General features: G+C 39.3%; 1 non-coding gene across 1 annotated transcript; it reads right to left on the reverse strand.

The window, feature by feature from the left end:
- Window positions 1–6,172: 6,172 nt before the first annotated feature.
- Window positions 6,173–6,279, reverse strand: LOC149070194 (U6 spliceosomal RNA). The gene has a single exon (XR_016195100.1). It is a non-coding gene; the product is annotated as a U6 spliceosomal RNA (small nuclear RNA).
- Between the last annotated feature and the right edge of the window lie 4,624 nt (window positions 6,280–10,903).

Genomic DNA, 10,903 nt, shown 5'->3' on the forward strand with positions numbered 1-10,903 from the left:
TCCGAATGTGTCAAAACCTAAGCGCGAGCTCCTCATCCTCACATACAAGTTTTGACAATTTGGTTATTCTGAGCTATTCACACGATCCAGATGCGGAGCGAATTCTTCTGCATCTTTGGCTACTTTTTTTTAGCTATTTTTGACCCCCCCGCCCTTGTCAGCCAAATTTCTTCAGCAGTTTAGAATATTTCATATCTTCAAAAAGGTTGGTTGATGATGTTAGCAACCTTCAACCCCCCCCCCCCCCCCATTGTCATCAAAAGTCAGCAAATCCGAAAACCCCCCGATGCTGATGTAATACTTGAATGACCCCTATCCCTCCATTTCCTTCTGAGATGGAGATATAGCAACTTTAACTGCCTTTTGTCCATAATTTACAATTTTATACAATGAAACTTGTCAACAACGGCCACTGACGGGGCCAAATTTATAATCCGTTCTGTTCATTATGAATATTTAATTGACAACATTAATAACTTAAAATCGATTAAAAAATTTTCTTTTTAAATATTTAAAAAATATAAATATTTGAAATTATTTAAAATATATATATATTTTTTAATCTTTTAAGTTTTTTAAACTTAAAAAAAAATACTTTTATTAAACAACGTTATCCACGTACGGCGTTCACTCAAGGCCGGATTAAGACGTTTGAAGGCCCTAAGCACTTGAATATTTTTGGTGCCCCCCCCCCCCCCCCCGAAACCTACAAGTATATTTTACACGATATTCAGTCTATAAACTGAAAAAAAATGAAATTTTATATTTCGGAAGTGACTAATCTAAGGATCACTTTAAAAGGTTTATGAAAGCTATTTTATAAAACTTGAAAAAAGCAACTAATAAATTTATCGGTTACATTTTTAAAATAATTATTATAAAAGTTTTATGGAATGTCAAGTTTTAATTATCATAAAGTTTTATAAAATATATTTTATAAAAGTTGAAAAATTCAACCAATAGGCACATTGGTTGCATTCAAGCAAATGCAATCGGTGATCTTATTGGTTGAATTTTTCACGTTTTATCAAAGAGCTTTTACAAAACTTTTATAGTGTAATCCCGGCCTAAGACAGAATTGTGATGTGAATATTTCTAAGCACAGACACAGTCTCCACCACTCCCTTTTTTTCTACTTGCAGTCTTTGATTTTTTTTTTTTTTTGGAACATCGATGTTTTTGGATTGGATTTTTCGAACATTGGATGTTTTTGGAATTTTTCTTTCATATTTTTCCGAAAAGACAGATTTTTTTTTTTCAAAATCTTTGAAAATATTTTAAGATATTTATTTCTCCCATCGACTACTTGTGAGGATCGGAATGAAGGCATCTTTATACCCATATTCTATGGGGCTCTAGATTAAACCACCAAAGAATGCCTCTAGGCACTCTGAATCAAGGTTGAAGGAGAAAAATAATTACAAAAATTGCGAAAAAATAGTTTTTATGCACGAATTTCAAACTAAAGATGCGGCCGTTTCGCCCGAATCTTTAGTGCTTGTGTGAAAGCAAAGCTGCATTAAGAGTTACAAGCGGCACTTACTTACAAGCGGCTTTGTGTGAAAGGGTATGCGGACCCGCATCCGCTCTGTGCAAAGCTGCATTAAGCGGCTTTGGCTCTGTGTGAAAGGGGCCTTAGGTTGCCTGAGATTCAGTCACTGTAGTGGCGCCATCTGTTGCTGATAGAGGTGAATGACGACAAATTTCTTTATGTGCATGGTTATGGTTTTTGGTAGGTGCTGCCCTAAAATCACGAGAAAAATATGTCACCTATTTTAATTTTTTAAGTCTGTAAAACCTCAAGAGAACCCCCCTGCAGAAAAAACGCAGCTCTTTTTACTGTATATTAGTCACAGAAACTTCCAGCTGAGGGGGGGGGGGTCTTCAAGGGCGCACTGTGCTGTTAAGACGGCCCTCTTTAAAATGATATAGGGAAAAAAAATCATGTTAAAACTTATATTTCCACAAAATTAATTGAAAGGATGTATTTTGGACTCCCAGTACAATAATGTAAATACCCCTGTAAAAATTGCTTTGAATTACGATTAAATGCAGATTTCAAGTTTACGAATGTAAATGTTGCCCACATACGCTCAACTCATGACCAGCGGAGTAATATGGTACGGGCGGCTGCTAGAGAAGGGCAGGAAAGTCTGGTTCCGTGGATGCCGATCCAGACGCGGCATAAATTTCACCCTTTACCTCTCTTTCAACATAAGGGGGCGTCAAAATGCGTGCTTGCCCCGGGTGATCAAGCATCTAGTTGCGGCCCTGGGTAAGGGTCATACTTAGGCAGGTGTGAAGGGTGTGGCCGAACCGGGCTGCTAAATTTTAGGGACCCCAAAATGGATAAAAAATACATTGAGTTACATTTTATTATCTTAACGAGGCAACACCTTAAAATGCTGCCCAGGGCAAGGGACCTTCGAGGTCTAGGATTTTGACAACCCCCTTCTAAATTTCGGATTTTGACAACCCCCTTCGGCAACCCCGCCACCTGGCAGTCGAGTGGTTAGGGAACTAGCTTCTCACTGTGCAGGTCTGGGTTCGAATCCCGGTTCGGGCATGGATGTTTACTAACACTAACAAATTCCCTGGACGGATCATGCTGGTCCCTTGGGAATACGTGTGTGTGCGGATCACGTTATTTTTAAAAAAAAATCCAGGGCCTGTTTCTCATAAGTTCGGTCCCAGGGTGAATATCATTTTCGCAGGCCCTTATAGATAATGTTATTTGAGGCAGAAGCGTGGCCAGGGATTCATGCCTACAATGCAAAAGACAGCCAATTTCGGTGGCCTGAAAATTTGTGCGCACGTGCCCCACGTGTGGAAACAGGCTCTGCCCAAGCCTCGAGTGCACACGGATTTGGTGCTCTGGACAAGATATAACGCTAAATTCTCAATCTAACGACGTACTGTATTTAAAACTACACGGGGAGCGGGAGAAGGGGTGGCAAAATGTATACTTGCCAGCTGAAATAGTATTTAGCAATATCTGTACTCAGCACCAGGGCCACAACTAGGGGAGAGCAGGCTAGTCTCGTGCCCCTGGCGCTAGACCCGAGGGGGCGCAAATTTCATTCTGAAATCTCTCCTTCAACATCATAGGCGGTGATTAACTTGGAAGTCTGGGGGGGGGGGGCAAGGTCATTATTGCTGGGGGGGGGCACGATGATGATGATGTCAGCTCATATATACATTAGATCAGTCGACTCCACCTGTGACGGTTGGGGGGAGGGGGGGCAATGCCACCCCCCCCCGTATCTCCGCCCATGTTCAACATCTCATTACAAAGGGGCGTCAAAAATGCACGCTTGCCCCGGGTGACCAAGCAAGGACTGTCAGGGCTAGACGACAGATTATCTACCCCAGAGCTGCAACTAAATACTCTTTCAGCCGGGGCAAGTATGCATTTTGCTCCCCCCCCCCCCCCCCCGCGGCGTGTAATTTTAAATACGTCGTTAAAGGAAAAATTAAGCGCTAATTCCGGTCCAGCATCCGGGCCATCAAACCTGCGTGCACTCTTGGCTTGGAGTAGGGCCTATTTCTCGCGCGGGCAAACGGGGTACGTGCTCTACGTCTTTTTTGCATTATAGGCAGAGGTCCCTCCCCATTCCTTTGCCTCAAAGAACACTATAAGGGGCCCTTAAAATTTCATATTTTCACAGAACTGAGTTCGCCTTAAGGCAGTGGCTGAGACGGAGGTCTGTCGAAACCCTTGTCTGATGGTGGGTTCCCTGTCTTCGACATAATTTTGAGCTATTGCTTTGTTTAAGTCATTTAATCAAAGCATTCCGTTTCGCGCCCCCTAAAATTTAGCTGCCCTGGGTGACTGCACCCTTCGCACTTGTTTAAGTTCAACCCTGCACTGCGCGGTGCATTTCCAAATCATTTAAGTGCAGGGCCGCAACTAGATGCTTGGTTACCCAGGGGCAAGCGCGCATTTTGACGCCCCCTCTTGTAATGGAAGGATAGGTTTCAGAATAAAATTTGCGCCCCCTCCAGTACAGCGCTCGGGGCACGAGACCCGCCTGCTCCTCCCTAGTTGCGGCCCTGCTTAAATGACCCGCGGCATATTTGCACATCACTTAAGTGGCCCGTGGCAAATTTACAGATCACCTAAACGATCCGCAGCCATGGCCCCCCGCAAGGGGTGGGTTGACAAGGGTCCAGCCCTGGAGGATTTTAATCATTTTTTTGTTTTTTCACTCTATAAATTCATCATAAAGGGGGCCCCGTGAAAGTCTGGTCGGGGGGCCCGTAGATCCCAGCCTAGGGCCCTGCTTCAGGATGCGGGGGCCATGCCCGCAGCAGCACATTCACAGATCACTCAAGTGGCCCACGACACAATTCCAAATGGCTTTGGTGGCCCAATTCAATTCAATTCAATTCGCCGACAATAGCCCCGGCAAATCGTCTAGGGACAATTTACTGCCGAATCCCTTTCGGGGGGGCTAATGCGGGTTTTTTATTGTTTATGAAAAAATATTTACAAAGCAAGACAAAAGAAAAATATTTACATGATATATACATTATATACATAAAGATTTCACGCCGCTATGTAAACCGACATTTTTAATTTTTTTTTTTTTTTAATGCACAACCATTCATAGCCCTGATCACAGTTTGTCCCGGGGGTCTCTTGGGCCGTGACTTGGTCGCTAACTTATTGTTCAATGGCGCCGTGTTGCTGCCTGTGCTGCCAGTCTGCTGGATCTTCTCGTAGGCTGATCTGGTCTAGTTGTGTGGTTGCCAATGTCTATTCTCCTCCGGTGGAGTTTTTCAATGCCCTCTTTTTCGAGATAGCGCACGAGATTCTCAAGAGTTCGTGATTCTTTTTCGAGCCGGCTCATCCTCCTAAACCACTCCTTCACCAGCTCTTGCCTTGGTTTGATCAGGTGGAAGACTTTTGTGTAAGGGCAGCTGGTGGCATAGTGGAGTGGTGTGCCGACTTCTCCGCACATACATTTGTTGTTGTTAGATATTTTGAATCTCTCGAGGTAGCTGGGGAATGGTCCATGACCAGTAAAGAAAATGGCTTTCTCTCGGGACCATCCCACAGCCCTCCATCCGACTCGAGGTAGGATATCGTGAATCAGTCTGCCTGGGTGTTCAGGTTGCTTTGGTGGCCCACAGCACATTCACAGATCACTTATTAAATGGCACGCGACACGTTTTCAAACCCATGAAAGTGCCTCTCAGTCTCCTAAAATTTTAGTACCCTTGACGGAAGGGTGCTCTTCTCTGTTTGATGATAGGCAGTGCTCGTGACCCGAGAAAGATTGAACACTCCTGTGCTACGTAAGCTATCTAGGGCAGTGGTCCTCAGCCTTTTGAAGCCTGCGGTCCGGTAATTTTTTTAGAAGTGAAAGGCCCGGCCACACACAAGCTACACGCGACTAACGAAAAATTGATAGAAAAAATTAAACTGCGAATCACTCACTGCCCGGTGCAGGTGCACAGTCCAGCGGTTGATAAACGCGGTTCTAGAAATTATTGACCAGAGAGCTAAAGCCCTGGAGGCAGGGCCGGAATTAAGCGGCGCAAAGGGGCAACTAACCCTAGTGGCAAATTTCAGGTAATTATAACATCTTCATAAACATCGTCATAAAATCGAGTTTTATAGTGGGGGGGGGGGGGAAGCAGCAAAATGTGTTAACCCACCCAGGGCCGTCTTCGGCCCTGGGTGAGCATCACGGGCCCCCGGGATAAGTGGTTTTTCTGAGGACCCAACCATAGGCGAAGATTGACTTGGAAGTCTGGGAGGGCAAGGTCATTATTGCTGGGGGGGGGGGGGGGGCACGATGATGATGTCAGCTCATATATACATTAGATCAGTCGACTCCACCTTTGACGACGTTACCAGTTGGGTCTGGTAACTTCTCGAAACATTCAACTACTTCTCGTTTTTCTGAAGCTCCTCTTCACTTGAGGCCCCAGGTGGGCCCATGCGTTAAGACGGCACTGACCCCCTTCCCCAAAATCTCAGCCTAGGGGCCGCCTTCTGAGATAAATCGAACGATAAAGATCCAGACTTAGCACCTGTGTGTGTGTGTGAGGACATGTGGGCTTTTGTTCCGATTCCAAAATCATCAAATAAAGGGGAAAATAAATAAATTGTGAGATTGAACCGATTTATTTGTTCAAGGATTCATCTTGATAATTTGTGTAAAAAAATGTGGAACGCTTCACGATTTTGCGTGTCATCCTTGCGCAGGGGCCATGCTAATCTTCTCTGTATCGTTCCAATTTTAGTATATGTACTGCCGAAGCGAGTACAACATCTAACAGACACGCTTTATTTATATAGTATAAAAATATCTCTTTTTTGAAAAAACAACTGATAAAAAAATTTAGGTTTTAGCACAAAATTTTACCTAATTAATATTTTAAATACATATGGAACTATTTTTTTGTCTTTTAATTGTGTGAAACATTTTAAATAATTTTTTAAAATTCAATATTTAACTAGTTAACTAGACATAGTAGTTTGTATGTGTCAGTATAGATGGCGCTGCTTCTTCAATGTTATTTCACCCTTAATAATATCACAGGTCTGCAAAAAAAAATTGTTTTTCAGCTGCATAGAATATTTTGGTGATTTGTATGTTTTTTGGGTTGCGAAACTGAAAATAACCTTCGTTTTTCTCCATCAGGTACAGATTTCTGAAAAACTGTGTGCGTGAAGTTATCTTTTCATTAAAACATTCATTGGTGAAAAAAGGGTGCTTTTATTATGATAACCTATAGAGGTATCATCACGTATGGTGGAGATACAAGGACTTACAGGGAAATGACCACCTGCCCATAGCCAACACCCACTATAGATCTATGGGGAGGGGGGGGGGGTTGTTGGCTTTTTTATAGATGAGGCCTTTTTTTTTGGACAAAAAAATCTCATCCTCCTTTAGTTACTTATAATTATTTTTTTTCAGTAAGCTTTATAATCATTTTTCAGCACATTATTTTATTGATGAATGAAAATTTTCTCCTTTTTTCCTCCTTCACTTCCTCTTCACTAAATGAAAAACCAAGCATTTTAAAATTCCAATGAATTTTAATAGAAAGCTCTCATACTCAATCATGAAATACCTCAATTTCAATAATAATGAAAATTCTTCATTATATATAGTAGCTTACATTCTCCATTCCATAAAACTCATTCCTATTCTTTATTGTCTAACATCACAAGCGAGGGCACAATTTGTTTTACATATAAAACAATCCTTGAAAAGTACCAAATAGACATTAAACTCATTACAATAATGGGTATAAGGCAGGGCTGGACAATTGCAAAAAAAATCTAAGAGCCAGAGAAATTTTATAGGTGCCAAAAAAGGATTTTCACCTGGAAAAAAGTCCAAAATAATGTTTTCTTTTACTTTTTCAGGCCATACTGAGCCTCGAGGATGTTGGATGATATGTTACTATAAATTCTAAACATTTTGTGCTGCTTCCAGACTGCAATTTAGTAAAAGAAAATTTTAGGTGCCAATATACCAATTTTTTAGTTGACCTGGGATCTTTTCAGCCCTGGTATAAGGGCATGCGAGTTGGTGATTATCGTATTAATTATTCCACCATCTCATCCTAACTAGCTAAAACAAAATTGAAATTAAATAAGTCTAAAAAACAAGGACAAATAAATTAAGAGGAAAGATAGCAAACAAATGATAAAAATAACAAAATCATTTATTACCAAAAAATTAGTTCTGTACATACTTGATTATTTCTAAGCAGATCAGTCTTTAATTAATATCTCACTTAAGTCTCACTCTCAATATTTTAATATTTAAATTTTTATAATTCTTGTACACCTTTTAGAACATAAATTCAGTTGAGTACACTTAAAAAGTACCCCTATACACAGTTGATATAACGTATGGTTTTGTAATCTCAATTTTCGACCCATTTACTTCCATATACTTCTATATCTATTATTACATACCCCACTGAAAACATATGCTGTGGATATAGCACACCAAAAACAGTCTCTTAAGCTAGAAAATAATTTGGATATATCATGCTGTAAACAAAAACCTAAAAAGACGAAGCCAAAAACTGACTTATTTGTGCAACCTGTATTGTATGCAGGTGAAATCTTGATGATTTTTCATCTTATTGTATGAATGCTGACACTTCAAATGAAAACCGTTGGCATATGTAAACTGAAATAATACCACTGAAATCAATTAAATTAAAGAAAAACTTATGCGTACTCATTATATACTGTATACACTCCAATAAATTTTCAAAATTTCTCAGAAAATATCAACCAAAAACTATATCCCTGCTATATTAAATTTAATTATGTGTGCTGCGTAAGTTAATATATATTTTGTCTGAGACAATCTCAATAATGCACTTTATGCATACACACAACTGCTATATAAAACTAATTTCAAGTCCTTGCTTAAAACATACATGTTGGTGACATACACTTCTCAAATTACTAAGGGGTGTGTTATAAGCAAAGACTGATATATTTATATAACATTCATGAGTTGAATTAGTTCCGAGTTACATATAGTGTGTATGCTGCATTGCACGCAAGCAGTATTTAAATGAAGGGCATGGTTTCAGTTTTGATTCATGATATTGGATCAAAAAAACAAATATTTCTCGAAAATGGCAAAAATATGATGGATAAATATCGATACAATTTGACTGCCCATAATCATTTAAAAAAGCAAACTCTCAATTAAACAAATAATTATAAAGAATAGAAATTTCTAAACGGAAAATTATTATGAGAAATGTAAATTATATTATGAATTTTTTACACAAGAGCAGATCATACATAAACGAGACATATCATACGTAAATGTTATTTTTTGTTACAACATTAAAATAGCAACAAACTCATGTGGTTTATTTTTTTACATAACTGCCATGGAAATCTGCTTTCTCAAGAGAATTAGCAATATTTTTTGTTATGCTCACGTTGAAAAGCTTAATATTATAAATTAAAAATTAGCAAAATAAAAATTCCTACCCAACAAAACACCACTATTGGACACATCACTGCCACGGGATCACCCTACCTCGCTTAAAAAAATTTTAGTGAGCCTGGAGTACCATCAATCCACAAAGCCACTGCTTCCCCATAGTCAACTTTGGAAGCCTTCCTCGTCAAAGGTTACCAATCAATCATCATGTCTTTCAAACTCAAGATTTAATTTTAAATCTTAAGAGGAGAAATCAAAGAAGCTCCATCACAGTCTCACCAGCTTCATGAAACAGAAACAATGTTGAAAGGCTTGTCTTAGCAAGCTGTCTCACCAGACAGCTTTGAATACCTGAACCCGATTACCAACAGAAGCCTACGTTTACGTTTTACAGTAGCCCCACTAATTAACCAAACTCCCCTCCACCGATAGAGAAGTGGAGCACACTCTTCATGGATCTGGAGATGGCCAACTTCCAAAGCAAACCATTATGGTTACGGTGACAACCATATTCACCAGAAGTACCAGGTGCAGGGCTGCCACTCAAAAAATGAGAAAAAGTAGGAAAACACAGGAAGAAAAAGTAGGAGGGGGGAAGGGTAACCCCCTTAGACAACATAATCATAGCATAATAGGAAAAAATCCCTAAAAAATTTTTTTTGCAAAAAAGAAAATTTAATTTTGAATTAACTTTTTTTTTTATAGCACTATTTCAGTTTCCTATTAGATTGACTCAAGCCAAAGCAATGATAAATGACTTGGTTACAAAACCAATTTTTGGCCAAAACAGTGCACTAGCAACCACAGAAAATTCTTTGCTGTCTCTCCTCATATATATTACACTCTTTTTTTGGAGTCTTCCAAAGTGCAGAGCTTGTCAACTCTCTTTGACAATTTACTGATACAAATTTTTAAGACTTACATTTTTTAAGAATGACGCTCCTTCAAGACCACTTTCAAAAGCACAGTGCAAAATGTGTAGATTGCAAAATCCGATGTAAATAAGGCAAGGTGAACCTGTTTTACTGCGTTGTCCATCATTTTTTAAAAGGATTTGTTCACATTTTACTGTTCAATGCCAGTGTAATAATTTTTGACAAATGAAGCACTTTCATTTCTAGCTCTTTGCTGAGCATTGTAAATATTGTTTATGCCTCTTCATGCCTTAAAAATACAGAAGCCAACTGAATGCTATTGGGTAGCACCAGAATCACCAAACCTAGAATAGGTCCATGTATCCAACTGCTTTGAAATGCAAACTGTTGTTTCACCTATTTGCACCATAATTTTGAATGATGAATGTTAGTTACTGTCCAAAACTACGAAGTAATAAATACAAAATTATTTTTCCCATCCAGACAGAAGTTTTTAATGACTACTATACTTGTTGAACCCTCAAATTAAGCAAATGAAAAATTAATCAACCAACTAGTTCACATACACCCCCCCCCCCCAAATAACCTTAAAAATGATAAAATTTCTTTTGCAGAATCATTAATTGCATTCTTCAACATTTGTAATATTTGGCAATATATCAATGATTTTCTGCTCAATTAAAATCAATTACACAAATTTTGTCGATAGGATTTGGTAAAAAAAAGTAGGAAAAGTAGGACAGAACTGAGAAAGTAGGAAAAGTAGGACGAGTGGGAGCCCTGCAGCTGCCTTTCCAAAATGAGTGGAAAGTTGCACATTTCATTCCACTAGCTTGGAAAGAAAGAATTGGTTCACCCTAGAAAAACCCTACGAAATCAATAGATCAGTTCGAAATAGCCAAACATTCAATCAACCTTTATCACCGGAACAACCAAAAACATCACTGGCAGCCTTCATCTCTGGAACTCCAGAAACTCAGCTAGGAACAGGTTCTTTACATAATCAAAAACGAGTGCCGTTGCAACTACAACAGTATAAACCAACTAAATATTAAAATTTTCATGCAACAATGACCATAA

Source organism: Pholcus phalangioides, unplaced genomic scaffold (genome assembly GCF_987345545.1).
Source record: "Pholcus phalangioides strain wild (caught in Gottingen) unplaced genomic scaffold, Ppha-v1.0 ptg000022l_1, whole genome shotgun sequence".
NCBI lineage: Eukaryota > Metazoa > Arthropoda > Arachnida > Araneae > Pholcidae > Pholcus > Pholcus phalangioides.